Raw genomic sequence first — 18,816 nt, 5'->3', positions numbered from 1 at the left:
GCTGTAAATGGCCACATATGGCATCGCTTAACTGACCCTTTTTTATGGAAATTACCATATCCTGCCGGGGGTTCAGTTGAGTAAAATATCTGACTCGTTTACTACCTAAAATAGTAACAGATCTGACGTCCTTCCTTGCGCTCACTGAAAAATCTGGGAAAGCTTCAGTAAGGCCGACCACATTCCTGGAATTCTCTACTCGGCATTACAGACTATTGTACCTAAACATTGTAAATATGTACAACACAATACTACAATATTTGATCTGTATGTGTGATACGCATTATTCAGCAGTTTCCATTTTCATAACATTACTGAAGAGTAACCAACAGGGCACAAAGAAGAAACGTGCGCCTGAATAATAGAAAGCAGCAAGGATGCACACAAAACCAGTCGTAATAACTACAAAGTAATAAAAAGAGCAGTGTCTTACTTTGTATTAATAGCACAAGAATAGAAGGAAGGAGGCCTTCACGTCCAGTGAGCAGCTCCAGCACGGTTCATCTTTGGAGGCACTTTTAAGATGTTCGGGAACTAGATATCAAGTCATTTCCGAACGTAATATTATTGATAACAAATCTCTAAAGCCACAGGAGTGTTCCGGACAAATGAGAATTTTAGGTTTCTACATTTCCCCCTTATATTCAGCAGTCATCGGGTTATCTATCAATGTACAACAGACATAGGCTACCCTAAAACCACCTGCATCTGCAGGGCAAGCACATGAAAGGTCACATGTCCTGCAGGTTATTATAGGATTCTGCAAATACAATTATATATCATTTATTATTATATAAATTATATGTGTGGCGATCTTTGTTGCTGTAGTGCGGTGTCTGTGGGGGGGACGTGGCTGAGAGCCAAGGTGGCTTAGACTGGCAGCATGGGTGCTGTTGGCCTCCTCGGTTGCTCCCTCTGGGGTACTGTTTTGCAGTTTACTGGTTACCATGGGATACTACACTTGATAGAGTAGGGACTCACTTAAAAGAGTACGCCATGAAGTGGCAAGTGGTCTTTTAAAGGTTTTACACTGTTCATAGAACGCTCCTTGCCGATAATTGCCCTGTGTAAGCAGGGGAACGATCAGCAGATTAACCAGCAATATCGTTTTAAAAAAGTGAAATATTATCGCTGTCGGCAGCACATCTCCCTGTGTAAAGGGAGACGCGCTGCCGACATGATAATAATGTTTGGGGACGAGCGATCGGAGTAATGAGAGCACATCCCCGTACTAGCACCTTGTGAAAGGAAGAGCAAACGGGCACCGATCAACGATCTCTCGTTGATCGGCGCTCACTACACGGGCCGCTTATCGGCCAGTGTAAAAGGGCCTTAAGAATCTCATGCGAATACATTTTTACATTTTGCGGAGCCGCAATAGACCAAGAATAGCATAATGGATGTGCGGTCAAGGTTCTCTTCTCTCCCGTTGTGAAAATTAGATAAGAGAATTGTTATTTATGCAAATTCCGAATGCAATCTTGACAGGGACGCAAACATCAGAAACCATGTAAATTTCCCTCATTCGCTTCATTCACACGACCGTATTTGTGATCCGTGTTGGTCCTGTATTGGGGGGAAAATAATCATGAATACGGAGCCATATTTTTACACCGTCTGCAACTCTAAGTATGCAGCATGCTCTATCAGTGGCCCTACTAAGGCTGTATACTCTCCATAGATGTCAATGCCATCTGAAAATACTCACTTAAAATGTGGATATATATTTGTATCTGATGATGGGAAACATTAGACAGAAATTACAGAGCTTAGGCCTCGTTCACATCTGCGTCAGGCTTCCGTTCATGGGTTTCGTCAGTGGAACCCATGAACGGAAAGCCAAAACGGAAACCAAAGCTTCCGCTTGCATTACCATTGATTTCAACGGTAATGCTTCAGTTGCGAATGGTTTGCGTTTGTCTCTGTTCCATAAGGTTTCCGTTTTTTTTTTCATAAACAATAGCGTAGTCGACTGCGAAAAAACAAAAACCTTACAGAACGGAGACAAACGGAAACCATTAGCAACAGTAGCATTACTATTGAAATCAATGGCAATGCAAACGGAAGCTATATTTTCCGTTCGGTTTCCGTTCATGAGTTCCCCTTATGGAAACCATGAACGAAACACAGACGCAGATGTGAACGAAGCCTAATTCTCTATTTTAGTTTTACATGTCTCCCAATCCCATATATATATATATATATATATATATATATATATATATATATATATATATAATTGGTGGCCGGGGCTAATTATTGAATGTTTGGGGCAACATATTTTACATAACAGAAACAAACGAATGCTTGAGCCCCTGACGCCCATGCAAAGTGTGTTCGTCATCTCACACAGGATGTGTTGTGTGAGTGCGTGTGCGTGCCTGTATTATTTTACCGATTTGTGCGCGGTTTCTTTTCTCATTTTACTTTCTAACAGTTTACTACATATATTTTTTTTACTGTGGGGCACAGATCAGCAGGTAATGGTAACAGCCCATTAGATCCGTTATTAGTCATGTGTATAGTCAGACATGACACAAATCTTGTCTTCTCTGCATGCCTCCGAGTCTCCTCTGCGCATGGAATCCCTGTGACGTAACTAAAGGGAAATTTGCATCTTAGACATTCATGTCGGACAGATGCAGGTCTGAAACTTTGGCACCTGCACCTAACTCTAGAACGGGGATCCCTCAACCCCATCCCCACCTGATGAAGTGGCTGCTGCATCCAGGTAGAAAATAAATACAGAGGTGGTTGGAGTTCTGGAAACAGCCAAACTCGATTATCTATGCTGTTTCTGTAACTACCATTCACGTTTGTGGAAGTTACGTAAAACCGCGTAGCTGAGCTGTTTCCAGAACCCCAACCACCTCTGCATTTATTCCCCACCTGGATGCTGCAGTCACCTCACAAGGTGGGGACCCACATTCTAGAGCTAGGACCCGCATAAGACATTCTTGGAATATCCAATAAATTTCTGAGATGGGAAAACCCCTTTATTCACAACATGGACTTTCCAAGAAACTGCCCAAATTTAGAAGTAGCGCTTCTGCATTCAGGAACACAGTGCTCAATAGAACAGCATGCAGGGGTTTTTGGAAACCGGAAACTGACTCGTTTTTGAATGTTTTTTTTTATTTAATGTAGTTATTTTGTACATGCGTGTTTTTGATATCCTATAGAAAAGTCTAATGAGAAGAAAAATGCAATACCTACAGCATGCTGGATTTGGATAAAAATGCCACTGACCCCGAAAAAACGCTACAAAAATGCACCAAACCAATACGATGTGTATGTGGACTTTACAGTATTTTACTATAGAGCTAAAAAGTAACATTTGGAAGAAGCAATTTTGCAAAAGAAAAATAAAAAATAAAAAAATCGAAAACATGTTAAAACACTGTGTTTGTGGGGGGCCATGCCATTTTCATCGACAGTGTGGATGGAGCTAAGTCAAAAGGAGCGTAGTCTGCTACGACCCAACAATTTACTATAATTTACACCAGAAACTAGTGTAAATTATAGCGGAATTCTATGCCAGCTAGTAGCTTGCGTAGATTTTCCTTTCAGCCGTACGGACAGTCAGATGCACCAAATTTAATAAGAGGTGTTTGCCTCTTAATATATTGGTGAATCTTACTACAACTATCTTTAAACCGTGACTGGCGTCTAAAACACAATCTTAATAAATCTCCCCCAGAAACTGCATATAGAAAATTTGTGACTCCACCAACATAAATAGAAATAATATTTTTAGGTACCATTGCTAGTTGGATTATAGTTTGCCCAGCTACGTCATTGTGCATTTAAGATATTAATGTCAAGGACAACACGAGGATAATCCAGCTCCTTCATTAGTGTATTATCTACAAAGTGAATCAAAACTTTTAATAACTCCATCTACTATAAAACAAAACAAAAAAGTTTACGAGCTAAAGATGTACAATCGTAACAGAAACATAAAAAGCAGGGACGGAAACCGTATATGCGAGTAATACACTGATGGCCGTAAGCAGGGTCATTTCATTAAAAGCAGTTGTTGGTTCTGTTTGTAATAAACACACATCCACCTTTTATCATGCAATTACTTCTCACAGTAAATGAAAAGGAATGAGTACTTTTAGTTCCAGAAATAGATTTTTTATGAAGTTTATTCTTCACAAAGTCCAAATCATTGAAGATTTAAAGATTCGAAACCAGACAGCCCCATTACACAAACGTCTTTTTAAAAAAAATAAGCAACCAGGTTCATCCAAACAATCAAAATTCTGTGGCTAGCACATCACATTCTTCACGACTTAACCCCTTCCCGACATTTGTCGCAAGTACACGTCATGGAAAGCTAGTGCTTTCCGCAATATGCTGTATACTTAGACAAATAGATGGCACGGGCTCAGAAGCTGAGCCCGTGCCATCAGCCGCGGGTATCAGCTGTATGTTACAGTTGACACCCTACTGTAATGGCGGGGAGCGAATCCTGCTCTGATCCCTGCCATTAACCCCTTAGATGCCACGGTCAAATGCGACCCCGGCATCTAAAGGGTTTGTAGACTAATCGGCACCTCCGTGACACAATCTGATGGCTGTACTGGCAAACGAGGCCTAACACTGGCCTCCACAGTACAGAAGCCCCCCTTGGCCCCGCCCGGAGGTGGGGCCGAAAAGCCTTCCGGTGGCAACAAGAAAATGTGAGAAGCTGAGCCTGTGACATCAGCCGCGGGTATCTGCGGTATGTTACAGCTGACACCATGCTGTAACAGCAGGGACTGGCGCTCTTAGATGCCGCTGTCAAAAGTACCCGCGGCATCTAATGGCTTTGTGGCCGACCGGCATCCCTGCAACGCAATCACGGGGGTGCTGATTGCAACCAAAAGTCTAACAATGGCCTCCTAGTCTGCCAAGTACGGAAGCTGACAATTCTAATGCATTGCACTACATAGGTAGTGCAATGTATTAGAATAGAGATCAGATAGTTGGACATTCATGTTCCCTAGTGGGACTAAAAAAGAAAAAGTGAAAAAAAAAAAAACACAGTTTCAAGTAAGAAAAAGCGAGAGTGCCCGTATTATACCAGGACAACACTTCCCAGCAAAATTCCCCAAACTGCAAAGGTGCAGAGTGTGGACCAAAAGGGGGATAAGAAAGGACATTTATCAGTGCGACACCGGCCTGTGCAGAAAGATTTGCTTCACAGCGTAACACACGTCTATGGATCATGTTATTGGTTTTGTTTACCCCATTATTATACCCTCTTATTATGCTCCTGATGTACTCTGCCCAGCTCACATATGCCCCACATTATAAACGGAAACACCAGTAATACTCCAAACAAAACTACTACCAAGCAAAATCTGCACTCCAGAAGCCAAAATTACACTCCCTTGCTTCTGAGCCATACACTGTGCCCAAACAGCAGTTTACTTCCACATATAAGGCATCGCCATACCCGGGACAACCCTTTTAACTATGGTGTTTCTTTGCGTCTGAGGCCTGTGCTTCAGTCCATTACCGCACTAGGGCCACATTTGGGATATTTCTCAAGACTGCAGAATATGGGCAATAAATATTGTTATGTGTTGTGTTTCTCTGGTAAAAACCTTCTGTGGAAAATATGGAATTTCTGAAAAAATAAATAAAAAGATGTGTACATTTCATCTTCACTTTGCTTTAATTCCTGTGAAATGCCTAAGAAACGTTCTAACTGCTGTTTTGAATACTTTGAGGGGTGCAGATTTTAAAATGGGCTGATTTATGGAGGTTTCTAATATATAGTCCCCTCAAAGCCACTTCAGAAGTGAACTAGTCCCTAAAAAAAAACAAAAAACAGTATTTTCAAATTTTCTTGAAAATGAGGAATTTCTGCTAAACTTATAAACCTTGTAATGTCCTAGAAAAATAAGGCTGGGTTCACACGAGCATGTAAGGTCCGTAATGGACGGAACGTATTTCGGCCGCAAGTCCCGGACCAAACACAGTGCAGTGAGCCGGGCTCCTAGCATCATAGTTATGTACGACACTAGGAGTCCCTGCCTCGCTGCAGGACAACTGTCCTGTAATCATATTTTCAGTACGGGACAGTAGTTCCACGGAGAGGAAGGGACTCCTAGCATCGTACATAACTATCTGTAACTGTCTGTCTTACAAGCAGATACATTAAAAATTTACAAAAATGCTCATTTTTGCAAATTATCCCTAAATTTTGGCTTTTTTCACAAATAAATGCTGAATGTATCAACCAAAGTTTACCTCTGACAAAGTACAATGTGTCACAAGAAAACAATCTCAAAATTGCTCAGGTAAGTCAAATCATTACAAAGTTATTACCACATAAAGTGACAAATGTTAGATTTGAAAAATTAGCCTGTCAGAAAGGTCAAAAGTGACTGTATGGGAAAGGGGTTAAAAAAATAATCTGAATATTCTGAGCGGTCTACAATAAAAGAAAGATTTACATACTTAATGAATATTATAGTACTCATGCTAAGGCTGGGTTCACACAGAGTTTTTTTTACTAGTTTTTTGACGTGGAAACCGTGCCGCAAAACTCGTCAAAAACGGGCCGAAAATGCCTCCTATTGATTTCAATGGGAGGCGGAGGCGTCTTTTTCCCGAAGGGACATGCCCTATCTTCGGGCGTTTACGCCTCTGACATCAATGGGAGGCAGAGAAAGCGTATTTTGCGGAGTTTTATACCCGCGGCACTCAATGGCCACGGGCGAAAAACTCAGCGAAAAAAGTCGTGCAGGGAGAGGAAAATCTGCCTCAAACTTCCAAATGGAAATTTGAGGCAGAATTTCCACCTGAAAAAAAAACTCTGTGTGAACCCAGCCTTAAAGAGGCTCTGTCACCAGATTTTGCAACCCCTATCTCCTATTGCAGCAGATCGGCGCAGCTATGTAGATAAGAGTAACGTTTGTTTGTTTTTTAAACGAGCATTTTTGGCCAAGTTATGACCATTTTTATATTTATGCAAATGAGGCTTTCTAAAGTACAACTGGGCGTGTTTAAAGTAAAAGTCCAACTGGGCGTGTATTATGTGCGTACATCGGGGCGTGTTTACTTCTTTTACTAGCTGGGTGTTGTGAATAGAAGTGTATGATGCTGACGAATCAGCATCATCCATTTCTCTTCGTTACCACCCAGCTTCTGGCAGTGCACAGACACACAGCGTGTTCTCGAGAGATCACGCTGTGACGTCACTTCCTGCGCCAGGTCCTGCATCGTGTCGGACGAGCGAGGACACATCGGCACCAGAGGCTACAGTTGATTCTGCCGCAGCATCAGCGTTTGCAGGTAAGTAGCTACATCGACTTACCTGCAAACGCCAATGCTGCTGCAGAATCAAATGTAGCCTCTGGTGCCGATGTGTCCTCGCTCGTCCGACACGATGCAGGACCTGGGGAAGTGACGTCACAGCGTGATCTCTCGAGAACACGCTGTGTGTCTGTGCACTGCCAGAAGCTGGGTGTTGACGAAGAGAAGTGGATGATGCTGATTCGTCAGCATCATACACTTCTATTCACAACGCCCAGCTAGTAAAAGAAGTAAAAACATCCAGATGTACATACACAATACACGCCCAGTTGTACTTTAGAAAGCCTCATTTGCATAAATATAAAAATGCTCATAACTTGGCCAAAAATGCTCAAAACGTTACTCTTATCTACATTGCAGCGCCGATCTGCTGCAATAGCAGATAGGGGTTGCAAAATCTGGTGACAGAGCCTCTTTAAGCTCTCCACTAATAGAGCAATATTGTAACAACAAGTTACTAGGATACATATTTGACACAAAAAAAAAGTGGGAGGCTGAGGCGTTTTATTCCCGCGAGCGGAAAACCGGCTCACGGGAAAAAGAAGAGACATATCTTCGGGCGTTTACACGTCTGACCTCCCATTGACATCAATGGGAGGCAGAATAAGCGTATTTTGCTGCGTTTTTTGCCCACCGCGCTTAATGGCCGCGGGCGAAAAACGCAGCGAAAATCGACGTGCAGATCTGTCTCAAAATTCCAAACGGCATGTGGAAAAGCACCCTCAGGGCACATTCGGACATGGGGGATTTGCTGCAGATTTGCGATGTGAATTCCACATCACAAATCCGCAGCAATTTACAGTACAATAAACGTGGATAGGGTTTTTAAACCGCTTTTTTTTTTTTTTGCACATTTCTCTGGCCAGATGTATTTCTAAAGTCTATAGTAAGATACGAGGAAGCCTACTATACATACACAGCGTTTTGGTTTCCGATGCTTTTGGGATAAGTGGCATATATGAAGGAGACCTAAGGCTCTATTCACACGACAGGGTCCGAGTGTCGGCCGATAAAAACGTCCGTTTTGGTCCGTTTTTCTCGGACGTTTTGAATCTGTTCCGGGCCGTGTTTCCGTTTTTAACGGACGATTTCGACCCGTTTTGCATTTGTTTTTTCCTTGTCCGTTTTAAAAACGGATTAATTTCATTTCTAAATTTTTTGCCACACTTCCCTCTGTAGATAATGCCACACACTGCCCTCTGTAGATACTGCCACAGCCCACCTGTAGGTAATGCCACACAGCCCCCCTTGTAGGTAATGCCACACAGCTCCCCTTGTAGGTAATGCCACACAGCCCCCCTATGGGTAATGCCACACAGCCCCCCTATGGGTAATGCCACACAGCCCCCCTATGGGTAATGCCACACAGCCCCCCTGTAGGTAATGCCACACAGCCCCCCTGTAGGTAATGCCACACAGCCCCCCTGTAGGTAATGCCACACAGCCCCCCTGTAGGTAATGCCACACAGCCCCCCTGTAGGTAATGCCACACAGCCCCCCTGTAGGTAATGCCACACAGCCCCCCTGTAGGTAATGCCACACAGCCCCCCTGTAGGTAATGCCACACAGCCCCCCTGTAGGTAATGCCACACAGCCCCCCTGTAGGTAATGCCACACAGCCCCCCTGTAGGTAATGCCACACAGCCCCCCTGTAGGTAGTTCTACACAGTACCCTTTTACATAGCACCCCCCCCCCCCATAGATGGCACCCCCACCCTACCTTTCTGCAGATAGCGCCACCATTCCAGGAGAATTCCCTGACTTCAGTGTCCATATGTGGACAGTGAAGTCAGGGACTTCTCCTGGAGAGAAAATACCAGCCACAGCGCCGGGGATCCCGCTTCAGAAGTCCCTGACGTCACTGTGTCCATATATGGACAGTGAAGTCCAGGACTTCTCCTGGAGCGGAATCCCCAATCCACGGCCACAGCATTGCCGAAGCTGTGGCCAGGGATTGGGGATTCCGCTCCTACAGGGAGCAAAAAAATACCCTCCTCCTCACATGCACTTCGCACTGTGAGGAGGAGGATGAGATAGCGAGCGACAGAAGACAAGGCCGTCACTCGGAACACATTCCAGTGATGGCCGTGTATTACCCGGCCCCATAGACTTCTATGGGAGCCGGGTGGCCGAAAATAGGGCATGTCCCATTTTTTGACGTCCTGGTTTCCAGGGCCATCAAAAAAAAATCGGTCGTGTGAATAGTCCCATTTGGGGTCTATTGTTCCGGCTGTGTGACGGCAGTTTTTTGAACGGACGTCAGACGGCCAGGAAATCCTGTCGTGTGAATAGGGCCTTAGGCTGGTATCACGAAACAACGTTTTGTGGCAGTTTACGGAGCCTAACACAGGAGTGGATACAAGAGGAGAAGTATTAGTCTTTCCTTTAGGGCTTATTCAGACGAACGTATAATACGTCCGTGCTGTTAGTCAATGGGGTCGTTCAGACAGTACGTGATTTTCACGCAGAGAATTTCTGCTGCGTAAAACTCACATGTCATGTCCTAAATTTAAGTCAATGGGTGCGTGCAAATCGCGCTCGGCACACGGAAGCACTTCTGGGTACCGCGCGTGATTCGCGCAACAGTCTTAAAAACTATGAATGAAAACAGAAAAGCACCACGTGCTTTTCTGTTTTTAAACATAAAAACAGAGAGTCATCATGATGCCGGCTGCGCAAAAATCACGCAGCCACGCACCATATGCTGATGACACACGGACCTTTTGCGCACGCAAAACGCAGCGTTTTGTTGCGCGCGCAAAACGCACACACTCGTGTGAATCCGGCCTTAGGCTAGGATCACACACACAGTTTTGGCTCAGTTTTTTTAGCCATACACAGAAGTGGATCCAAAAGGAAGGACAAGTATAAAGAAAAGACTGATGCATCTCCTTTCTTTTGTGTACATTTTTGTATTTGGCCCTATAAAACTGAGCCAAAAACTGCATCAAAGCCTTATAAGTCTTTCTCGGTCCACTCCCAGCCGCTACAAAAAAAAAAGAAGGATGAAAACAAAAACGCATGTGTGAGTCCAACCTAACATGATCATTCAGCATTTACCTTTTCACCTATCAATGTATTTGCACCAGTTTTCTGCCATAAATACATTGAAAAATACAGAAGTGGTAAAGGTCTGACCCGGCACGGTATTTAAGCTCTGCCAGATTGATCAATAGGTCATGCACCTTTTTGATGAATCGAGCACATACTGTACTGGGAGACATCGCTCCTATCGTGCGCCAAATGTTAATAAATCTCCCCCAAAGTTTTCCTTTTTTAAATCTGTCATGATCATACAGCACGGAGTTATGCGTTTCCATGTGGCAGTTTTTTTGCCGAAATTTCCATGACTGTCCTGTTCATCTGTATGGGGCTTGCAGAAATCCATGTATGTGCTGCAGAAACAACCACATTGAGGTACATGGAACAGATTTCCATTCCCAGAAACTTCTGAAATAAATCTGCTGAGTGTGAATATACCGCAAATGTGAACATGCCCTTTAATACATATTGCTCTCGCACGGACTGTTCATCCAGCCACGTGTAGTATCAGTGATCATTTTTTTCCATCGATATTTAGAAGTGCGGACTATCAGCTATATAAAAATATCATCACGTTACATCAAACTCCATTTACTAATTTTAGTGAAGCAGTGCCGGTACCTTCGTTTTTCCCATATATTCCGCTGCCACATCACAAACATTATTTATACATGGGATGTACTCACTTCCCAAATAAACATGAGCTAACAAAAATAAACTTCTGACAACCCCATTGACAAGACTGGGACTACGCAGGTGATATTGTGTCTCTTGGAGGGAATTTAAAGGGGTATTTCCAAAATCGTAAATGATCACAGGATAGGTGATCATTTTCTGATCACTGGGGGTCCCGACCGCTGGGACCCCCACCAATCATGTTCCATACGGAACACAAATACACATCACACATATTTTTAAGGATCCACTTTCTTCCACGGAAATACATTTGAAATATTTGAAAAGAAAGTCAACGAAGCACATACGCCATATAAGCCACTGCTGAATGCGTCACATATTTAAATCTATTCTTCAAATACACAGTCAATATAAAGATAAAATACACTTGTCTGAATAAGGCCTAAAAGGTCTAAAGCGCACATCCTTGTCCATTTATACGGATGCAAAAAAAACAGACCGTACATGGATGGCTTGAATAGAATGGGCAAGACCGTGCCGCAAAATCTGAAAGGGATAGGACCTGCTTTGAGTTTTGCAGATAGGGCACACCGTGTTTAAACTTAGCATTTTGATGTTTTTGCTTTTTTTTTGTGTGATACATGTGGAAGTGACATATAAACTTTCAATAATACTTCTCCCTATAGGATACATCTCTTTACGAACTGTAGGCCTTCAGCATGTGACTTTGATAATAAGGGTCCATTCAGACGTTGCGGTACGTTTAAAACTGTGGTAAATACACATGCGGTTCTTGAAGGTGATTGTTGCTTCACTTTAACCACAACGTCTGAATGTACCCCAAGAAGTAAGCTCATCACATGTCTTATGTAAAACAAAGGAAACACACACATACGAATATATATATATATATTTATTTTATGTATTTCTTAACCCCTCAATGACCATGCTTGTTTGGACCTTAATGACCAAGCCAGATTTGTCAAATCTGGTACGTCTGACTTTATCGGAGAATAACTCTGCAATAGTTTTAGATATCCAGGTAATTCTGACATTGCCTTTTCGTCACATGTTGTACTTTATTTTATTGGTAAAAGTAGACTGATACGATTTGCGGAAATTAATTTTAAAAAAATACAAAAAATTATGACATTTTGTAAAAATTTTCATTTTTCCCTATTTGGAACTGCAATAAGTCACACATACTGTAAATTTTTTGTTCATTAAATATATATTTCCATCTCTTTACTCTATTTTGGCAGCACTTTTGAAAAAAGAAAATAAATTTTGAGCAATTTAGAAGACTTAAATTGAATAATAATTTTATAAATTTCAAATTACATTATGTTTTCCTGCACCAAGCCAGGTTTTCAGGGCCTCATATGTGTCAGAATGATGGAAACCCCCACAATAACCCCATTTTGAAAACGACACCTCCTAAGGTATTTATCTAGGGGTGTAGTGAGTATTATGACCCCACAGTTTTTTTTTATAAGAATTCATGCAAAGCAGGTGAAAAAAAATAATTCCACTTTTTCCACAAATGTGTCATTGTAGAGACAGATTTTTTTTGTAAAGCGAACATGAGAATGAAGAAACAAACCCCAAAATCTATCACCCTGTTTCTCCTGTGTTCAAAAATACCCACATTGTGGTCTCGATCTGCTTACTAGACGTGTGGCTGGGCCAAAAATAGAGGGAGCACCCTTTGGCTTTCAGGGCACAATTGAATAAATTCTCGGCCCCATATCATGCATTTAGAGGCATTGAGCTGCCTGAACAAAACAAAAAAACGCCCAGAAATTGCCCCATTTTAAAAACTAGACCCCTAAAGGTATTCATCTAGTGGTGTAGTGGGCATGCGGACCAAATAAAATTTTAAAGGAGGGAATAATGGGTATTATTTCAGACACTATGGGTATATAATGTTTTCTTCGAATTCTTATTACGTTTCCACATGAAATAGAGGAGACGTGGTAAAAGGTTATTTTGTTAGAAATACGCCACATTAATAAATTTGTACGGCATACAGAATAGAAGTGAAGCCGTGTATTCATAACGGATACATGTCGCTATAGACGTATTTGCCTGTACTTATGACTATGTCTTGCTGAAGAAGCAGTTGGTGCCATTATGATGTCATTGTGGACAGAATTCTGTCCTAATATAAAATCAGTCAGAGAGGAAAAAATAAACTGTACTGGAGTGACGGGCAATATCTTCAAACAAATGGAGGAAAATGTATCCAACTATGTTGCAAACTCGAGTCTGTTCACTAGATAGAAGAACACCTGCAGGGCTGCCATGACAAGGTTTTTTTTTTTTCAGTGACTGGTTGTACAACGTCTCTTTAGCTCCATCAATCCTTATGAGGGACGAATGTGCCAAGTGACGCGGTACACCATAACAGGCCCCTGCCCGGCAAGGTAGGAACCGCTATGTGCACAAAACAACCAATCACCTACAGAATATATAAAGGGACAGTGTCCAAAACCATCTATAGGAACAGTAAAGGATCACTAATCCCCAAAATGATGTCAGTATTTCCAGAAGAATTGTCGGGTGCAAGAGGTCCTGCGAAAATCCGAATGTAGTAAAGCCCATAGTGTATTGATTAGGAACAGCTCGATTATTAGTGATCCTCCAAATAAAAAAATATATATATCATGCCCATACCACCATACAGAAATATTAATAAAAATAACAGCTTTGTTCGGCAGGACAGTGTCATAAAAACAGTCAAAAAGAAACAAAATGATCAAAAATATGAAAGGGGTAAAATATTTTCTGAAAAAATAAACTCTACTGCCTCTCCAAAAAGAATTCCTCCTCACTTGGAAAGCCCACAAACTAAAATGAAAATATAAAATTTAAATTTACTTCCTAAAAAGACACCCCCTCCCCCATTTTGGCATTCCCTAAATAAAATAAAAAATTGTAAACTGTGTGGTACGTTTCAAAACCGGGGTAGTTGCAGAGTCCTGGTTCAGATGGGCACATCGGGAAGTAGAAGAGACTATCCCTGCTCCTTCCATGCTTACTGCAAACCCGGCACCTTTGTTGGGGATATCTTTGCGTCTCGGTGGAAGGGACGGGTGAAGAAAGTGGCGCTCTGCAAGTCTTCGCACATCCTCAGACTCGTAGGATTGTGCAGGGGCATTGGAGTCAAATAGAAGACGCTCAATAACCTCCTCCTGGACCTGGAGGACAGTGAGCGTTCCTTGTTTTTTTTTATACAGTACAAATCAATTGTAGGTAGCAATCTGAATTAGGTAGATTGCTACTTTTTTGTACCATGCCCTGGTCTTAGCACCTGGTTCGACAGATCTACATCCCCCATGAATTTATTGTAGTCCGTCACACAGACAGGCTTACGCTTTTCCACGGTGGCCCCCCTCTCTCTAACTGCCACCGTGGTGTCTGGATGCAGAGTGGACGTCCTTCTCGTCATTCCACTTTACTGCAAGTAACTCCTCGCTTGCCAGTGCGAATGACGCCCCTTTCCACACGTCTGGACACCAATTGCTTTGGGAATCCCACCTTGTTTTTACGGACTGTTCTGCAGGCCCCTGTAGTTGCAGCATGGAGGGATTTAAAAAGGGGGACACTGCTATAAAAATTATCTGTGTACTCATGGTAGCCTTGGTGCAGGAACGGCACCATTAGGTCCCACACAATTTAGCCAGATGGGACATGGGAGTGATCTGTAAAATGCATGAAGCGCATTATGGATTCATATTGGTTTCAGGACATAATATATGCAAATACAGGGGTAGCGTGGACAGCTCTTGATGCCCAGTAGGAGCAGATGTTGTTTTTTTGACCAACCCCATATTTAGAGTTAGGCCTAAAAAAACATTTAAAGAGGCTCTGTCACCACATTATAAGTGCCCTATCTCCTACATAAGGAGATGGGCGCTATGATGTAGGTGACAGCAGTGCTTTTTATTTAAAAAAAAAAACGATCTGTTTTCACCACTTTATTAGCGATTTTAGATTTATGCTAATGAGTTTCTTAATGCCCAAGTGGGCGTGTTTTTACTTTAGACCAAGTGTGCGTTGTACAGAGGAGTGTATGACGGTCCAAAGGGTAGAAGTAGAACTTGATTAGTCACGGTCTGAAAAAAGTTCTACCTCCGAAGGCGGTATCACTACCTGAACTGCCAGAGCATAGCAAGGTGTACGCTTGCTCAGCAGTAAACCTTCTCTGAGCCATTATTTAGCTAGAAATGTATCCGTTAGGCTACTAACTTTTTTTTTTAAAGGTTTTGTTGTTTTTTTTTATAAATTTTTTACTTTTTTCAAACTAAGGAGAAAAAAAAGAAAAAAAAAAAAAAGAAGAATACCCTGCCTATCACTAGGTAGATAAATAGATTCCTATAACCAGCGCAAATTTTTTTTTACGTAAAACTGGCTAACATCAGGTAAGAAATAACCTGACGCTGCCAGAAAACGTATTAATCACACAGGGGATGAGGGGGCACACACTTGAAAAGTTGTTTTTTTTTTCACTTTATTTGGATTTGGTTATAGTGTCTCTCTCTCCTCTCACAGATCAACTACAGTGAAGGGAGAGGAAGACACAGTCCATGTGCTGGCTGTATTTTCTAAACAGACTGACATAGTCACTGTGATATACCTAGAACAGTGATCAATGTCAGCAGGGACCACTCAGATTGGTCCCTGGCTGTTACGATTTGCCATATGCTGCCACAGGCAGCATTGGCAATATGCAAACGGCGCATGCGTGCCCCATTTTGATTATCAGGGACAGGGGGGTGGGATCAGGGGTCTAATAGGGGGTGCTGGCCGTTATTTTTACTATTTCGCTCATCTGTTTTTACGGTGATCGCCTTTATTCAGAGAATAGCGGCTATCACGTGACCGGGGACCAGACAAAACGGTCCTCGGTCTGTGCTCCAAGGCCTCAGCTTACCTCGGTAGCGGAGTACACAGAGTTTAAGCGTCTCCCGGGGGCGCTATATTATGCCAAAGCGCTGCCCTGAAAAGGTGGCGCTTTGGCATAAGTACCCGTAATGGTTGCCGTGAAAACACGTATAGGTGGTCATTAACGGGTTAAAAGAAGCCGGCGAAGCCCAATAAGTGAATAAATCTAAATGTGTGCGTATGAATCATGCAATAGAATCTGTATACAGTTGGTCCCTCCAGCAGGGTTTGTGGGTTGCTGGAATTCGTTATATTTTACGCTGTAGGGCGCAGAGAATTAGAAGGTTGATACGAAAATAAATAATGAGTTGAAAGGCTTGTGAATAAATATATCTTTCTATAGGTCTTTATATAAATTACGTATACTCGGAGCTTTATTTATATTAAACTGGGGAATAAAATTGCAGTCAGTACTTACAACAATCACAGACCATTCCTACACTAAATAGCTTTCCATAGAAATGTTCCCATATGGGGTCCACTCACTGTGACAACCAATGAAAACTAAATGAAACAGTTCACAGACCGACTAACTTAGAGGGGTATTTCCATCCCAGACATTAACGGCCCAGGTAAGGCGGACTCTGGCTGTTGCATCCAGGTGGAGAATGAAGGTGGAGATGGCTGCATATCTGCGCTGCTTTCTCCATTTACTTTTTTGGGAGTTACGGAAACAGTAAAGCATTCTTGCTAGACAGTTTCCGCAACTTTCTAATGCAAAGGGCCGTCAGTGGCCAGGCAGGACGGGGTCAGCGAATCCCCATTCTGCAGATAGGTGCGGGTACCATAGAGGAACACCATACTACAAGCCCAGGGTATCCTCCTTACTTTATGCGGTTAGGTGCAAGCCAAGTAATAAAATCAATAAGTAGGGACAGCTCTGCCGATTTTTAGGTCCTTTAGCTTTTTGACATTGGTAAACGAATGGTCGCCTCTACCTCTTGAAGCCGGCACCAGGCAACTAAAGAAGGTGAATCATTTATGGCACCATAGGACTACATTGTTGGGCCTGGACTCGCAGGCCAATGGAAGCCATCTGTGGTAATCTCCTGACTGCCAATATGTCTGATAATCATCCAAATGAAAATGATTGGACATGGGGACATGTGATCACTTCAGAAGCATGCACACAAACTCTGATAGCGCTACTACCTTTTCTTAGCTAAGCCAAGGTTCTTTGGTTTTGTTTTTTGTAGCAAATCTTTAATATGTGTGTTTTTTGTGTCTATATGTTTCCTGCATATCAACCGAGGCAGCAGCAAAAAAAAAAAAAAAAAAAAAAATATTCAAAGCAATACTGCTGGGAGCTCGCCGATCCCTAATTATAGCACGCCGCAGATGCACTTTCTGTGGATTGGCACACAATTAGACGTTCTAGTGCACATAGCAAGCTGAACAAGAGCTGTGATTGCTGAGATTTCTAAGGAGACCGGCGGATGGTATAATAACCCGAGTTCACAGGTCTGGTGTGTATGAGAGAACACAGGCCTGTAAACAAGCAAACGCAATAGCTTTTCTGGAGGGAGATATATACAATATCATGACAAATAGTAACAAACCGCTGCAAACACAAAAGAAGCAGTTGTGTAAAGGTGAATATATATTTAGGCAAATACACACATTTATTTTTATTCATTAACCCCTTAGCGCACCAGGACGCACTAGTACGTCCTGGTGCGGGGGGTGATGTTTGGAGCACAGCTCCATATGCTGCGGGTGTCGGCTGTGTTTTACAGCCGACACTCAGGACTAAATTCCAGGAGCAGTGATCGCGCTGTTCCTGGCTATTTAACCCCTCAAATGCTGCAGTCAATCACGACCGCAGCATCTGAGGCCTTGAAAAGAGGGGGCGGCCACCTCCAACAGCTCATCACCCCCCCCCCCTGCAACGAGATTGAGGGGTGACAATGGCTGTTATGGCAACCCAGGGGCCTAATGACGGCCCCCAGGGCTGCCTTCACTCTGCCTCTGTTAAGCCCTGCCTGTGGCAGGGCTTAAAGAGGCTCTGTCACCAGATTTTGCAGCCCCTATCTGCCATTGCAGCAGATCGGCGCTGCAATGTAGATTACAGTAACGTTTTTATTTTTAAAAAACGAGCATTTTTGGCCAAGTTATGACCATTTTCGTATTTATGCAAATGAGGCTTGCAAAAGTACAACTGGGCGTGTTGAAAAGTAAAAGGCCAAGTGGGCGTGTATTATGTGCGTACATCGGGGCGTGTTTACTACTTTTCCTAGCTGGGCTTTCTGATGAGAAGTATCATCCACTTCTCTTCAGAACGCCCAGCTTCTGGCAGTGCAGATCTGTGACGTCACTCACAGGTCCTGCATCGTGTCGGCACCAGAGGCTACAGTTGATTCTGCAGCAGCATCAGCATTTGCAGGTAAGTAGCTACATCGACTTACCTGCAAACGCTGATGCTGCTGCAGAATCATCTGTAGCCTCTGGTGCCGATGTGTCCTCGCTCGTCTGACACGATGCAGGACCTGTGAGTGACGTCACAGCGTGATCTCTCGAGAACACGGCTGTGTCTGCACTGCCAGAAGCTGGGCGTTGTGAAGAGAAGTGGATGATACTTCTCATCAGAACACCCAGCTAGTAAAAGTAGTAAACACGCCCCGATGTACGCACATAATACACGCCCACTTGGCCTTTTACTTTTCAACACGCCCAGTTGTACTTTTGCAAGCCTCATTTGCATAAATACGAAAATGGTCATAACTTGGCCAAAAATGCTCGTTTTTTAAAAATAAAAACGTTACTGTAATCTACATTGCAGCGCCGATCTGCTGCAATAGCAGATAGGGATTGCAAAATCTGGTGACAGAGCCTCTTTAACAGATGACTGTAAAAATGACGATATACTGCAATGCATTA

At 42.9% G+C, this 18,816-nt stretch overlaps 1 protein-coding gene across 4 annotated transcripts in view; it reads right to left on the bottom strand.

Moving 5' to 3' along the window:
- The window catches only part of FBXW7 (F-box and WD repeat domain containing 7), a 184,250-nt gene that overhangs the window by 123,516 nt on the left and 41,918 nt on the right, over positions 1–18,816 (bottom strand). The gene's annotated exons all lie outside the window — the stretch shown is intronic.

This window comes from Rhinoderma darwinii, chromosome 1 (assembly GCF_050947455.1).
Source record: "Rhinoderma darwinii isolate aRhiDar2 chromosome 1, aRhiDar2.hap1, whole genome shotgun sequence".
NCBI lineage: Eukaryota > Metazoa > Chordata > Amphibia > Anura > Rhinodermatidae > Rhinoderma > Rhinoderma darwinii.
This window is presented reverse-complemented; position numbering and strand designations above follow the sequence as displayed.